Source organism: Octopus bimaculoides, chromosome 7, assembly GCF_001194135.2.
Source record: "Octopus bimaculoides isolate UCB-OBI-ISO-001 chromosome 7, ASM119413v2, whole genome shotgun sequence".
Classification (NCBI taxonomy): Eukaryota; Metazoa; Mollusca; class Cephalopoda; order Octopoda; family Octopodidae; genus Octopus; species Octopus bimaculoides.
In genome coordinates this window covers 29,926,307-29,929,675 of record NC_068987.1, presented here as the reverse complement: position 1 = coordinate 29,929,675, position 3,369 = coordinate 29,926,307, and the positions used below count along the sequence as shown (strand labels likewise).

Sequence of the window (3,369 nt, the reverse complement as noted above, 5' to 3'; positions counted from 1 at the left end):
TATAAAAGGATATTAAAATTTTTTTACTATTTAAAAATGTTTTTGACATGTCTTAGAGAAAGTGTAGTGTTCATGATTTTTTTCTCAATGGCTCCGAAACTAGTGGAAGGACATTACCTTTAGATCAGATTCCAAACCCTTATTTATGATATTTAGATGTTAAAATAATGCCTAACCCATGTTCCAGCCATATCATAAAACATCAGCCCTCTTCTCCAAGGCGTATGAGACCATAGTTGAAAGGATCGATAAGTATTTATGCGTGACTGACATTAAGTTTTTGAGTTTCATTGCTGTCCATGTTTTGTAAATAGAACTTTTCATCCTGAAAAAAAAAGAGAGGAAAAAAAGGCTTGATTGAAAAACAAAAACAAGGAAAAATATAAAGATACCATATAAAACAAAAAGAAAATTAATGATAGTTTTTATAAGTGCAGCAGGTGTGGTTGTATGGTAAAATGTATGCTCCTGAGTTGAATCCCACAGCATGGTACCTTGGGCAAGTTTCTTCTACCATAGCCTTGAAACAACCAAAATCTTGATAATGGACTTGGTAGACAGAAACTGAAAGAAGCTCACCATATATATAATTACAATTATAACGATAGAGAATATGGAAACTGGTACATCCTCAAAATTTATTTCCTTTTATTTTACGGTATGTCACACGATATATTTTTATGGTAATGACGACCTACACATGTTTCTGCTGCACAGAATATGAACAGTTACATATACAGCTGGGCTTAATTTTCAGTGCAGCTTTGATCAGGGTCTTTCAACCAGCTTGGCTCAAAGCAAACTGAATTCAGTTATTTGTTTATTGGTTAGGATTCAGGAGGATGTGAGGGGAGGTTAGTTTGAATATGAAACTTGATATTGTTGTAAAATTCTACGGTTGACCTTGATTTCACATAGCTTTGATGTTGTCTAGGTCATATATGCCTTTGAATTCACGTATCCAGATGTTTTTGCTAGGTGTTATAAAGTCCTAATTCTTTTAGTTGAGGGTTAAACAAATATGTATATATAGATTAGGCTTGTGAGACCCCTCTCATTGTGTAACAACTTCACTGAAGTTGGTGTTACAAAAAAGAAAAGTATCCAGTACATTCTGTAAAGATGGTGTTAGAAAGATCATCCAGCTATAGAAACCAAATCAAATATGAAGTTTATGAAAGCAGAAATAAGCTGTCTAACCCATGCCACCATGGAGAGCAAAGTCAATGATAATGATGATGAAGAGAACAATGATGAAATGAATGTTAAATGTATTCTTACTGCTTCAGGTTCATATCTGTCCATGATCTTTAAGGTGATAGGGCTTAAGAGCGTACGTGGCACGGCTGAAGGGTCTTGGAATCCTAAAAAAGAGATGAAAAATAAGTAGAACATCTTTGTCAACTGCAGCAGCATTGAATGCAGTAGTAAGGATGCTGGGTAAAGCAATGCACCGAGGCTCCTAGACCTGCATGCTCTCAGGAAAGAGCCCAGTGTGCCTATGCTTTAAAATGGCACTGGTTAGGACAAGGGCAGGTGGATGTGTGTTGTGCATAAAAAATGCAAAAAAGTGGGTTGGCAAGACTCAACACAGTCAAAGACCATAGTTCTGAATGTGTAATAAGTCTAGAACTGATGAGGGTATCAAGAAATGAATAGGCTATATTACTTTCTCCAGCCTGTCTTAAAGTAAAGAGACCTTCAATGCTGTGGCCTAGAACTAAAACAAGGCCCTGGCCACCAGCAGTTTTAAGGATAAGATTAGTTACATGCAGAGGCGGACCCAAGAGTGGGGGCCTGAGGGGCACGTGTCCCACTCAAGAAAAGAAGTGCACCCTTCTAAATAATGTTATTATGCCCTTTTCTCCTGGAATAGCATTCCATTCTGACCTTGTGCCTTCCTTTTGAAAAATTCCTGGGATTGCACCTGACGTGTGACTGTAATCCCATTGAGAGGAAATTTCAGTGCAATATTTTGTGATTCAGCCACCTTTCTCACTGAATAGGATTTTTCTTAGTTTAGTCGATAAACACCTCCCCAAAATGCATAGATGCAGAAGAATATTTGATAGACATACCTTGAGAGTTTCTTTTAGCTGTGCACCTGGCACAAAGAAAATTTTAGTAAGATGACCCATACCTGAAACAGAGGCAATACTGTATGCCAACTGAATAGCCAATGCAACACAAAGACCATTGTATATGAGGCAGAGGAGATGTCACTGAATCCCAGTGACAGACCGAAGTACAGAAATATGCGAGTATGACAGAAGGTCTTTCCTTGACCATGTTTAACAACTAAAAGTCCTCTTTTAATATCTAGATGTGAAATGTCACAGCCAAAACCATGTCATTGGGAAGTAAATTTCTTATGACAGCCAATTTCATTATAATCTTTTTCTTGAAGGGTCTGCAATTACTTTTTTTTACCTAATAACTGAGAAAAATTCTGGATTACGTTGTACTGTTGTATAAGATAGTTGTACCACTTACCACCAATAATTTTACTGAATACAATGCCAATTATAATGACCATGGTGATACCTAAAGGACCATACCAGAAGAAATTGATGCTGTAAAGATTCTGCAATGGCTTTCTGCAAACACAACAGTAAAAAATCAGTCTTAAGTTAGGAAGTATGAAAAATGACATAATTAAAACAGCTTATTTTACTTCTGTTTAAAATAAATAAGAAAATACAACACTTATAAACAAAGAAACCAAAAAGAAGTAACATGGCACCTTTACATAGGAACTCCATTTGCTAGAAATAATTAGCTAAATCTCTTTTGAATCCAATGGTTTTTAAAACTGTACAATAGTGCATTGCAGAGGGGAGGCTTCGTGAACTAACAAAGGGATAATGAATATTAAGGAGGTACTGGTGTAGTGAAAGGGGTTGCAACGTTGTTCAGAAATGAACCATTTAAAATATGTACAATACTTATATTCTAAGCACATTAAAAAAATTAAAAAATTTTTGCAGACTAAAACATAAGTAGGATGTGTCAAGGTACAACGTAATTTTATTACATAAACCCTTAGCCTTCTTCTGAAGTTTCCATAAAAATTTAAAATTTATATAGATGATACATAAATTGGTGTGGGTGTTGGTGTCACATAAAACGTACTGGTGATGGTGCCACATAAAAAGTACTGGGAATGGTGCTAAATAAAAAGTACTGATGCTGGTGTCACATAAAAAGAACTGATGATGGTGTCACATAAAAAGAACTGATGATGGTGTCACATAAAAAACACTGGTGATGGTACCATGTAAAAATCACTCATGATGGTATCTCATGAAAAGCACTGGTGCCTTGCCACATAAAAAGCACTGGTGATGGTACCACATGAAAGATACTGGT

At 35.9% G+C, this 3,369-nt stretch overlaps 1 long non-coding RNA gene across 2 annotated transcripts in view; it reads right to left on the bottom strand.

Annotated features, from left to right (window-relative positions):
• LOC106880190 (uncharacterized) overlaps window positions 1-2,618 on the bottom strand; it is a 7,346-nt gene extending 4,728 nt beyond the window's left edge. Inside the window, exons 1-3 of one of the 2 annotated variants that reach the window (XR_008264582.1) lie at window positions 2,494-2,618; window positions 1,282-1,364; window positions 118-325 (exon numbers count right to left, since the gene is read on the bottom strand). This is a non-coding gene — a long non-coding RNA (uncharacterized LOC106880190). Of the gene's footprint in view, window positions 1-6; window positions 326-1,281; window positions 1,365-2,493 lie in introns of those variants that run through there. The other variant, XR_001410715.2, reaches the window with a different exon arrangement.
• Between the last annotated feature and the right edge of the window lie 751 nt (window positions 2,619-3,369).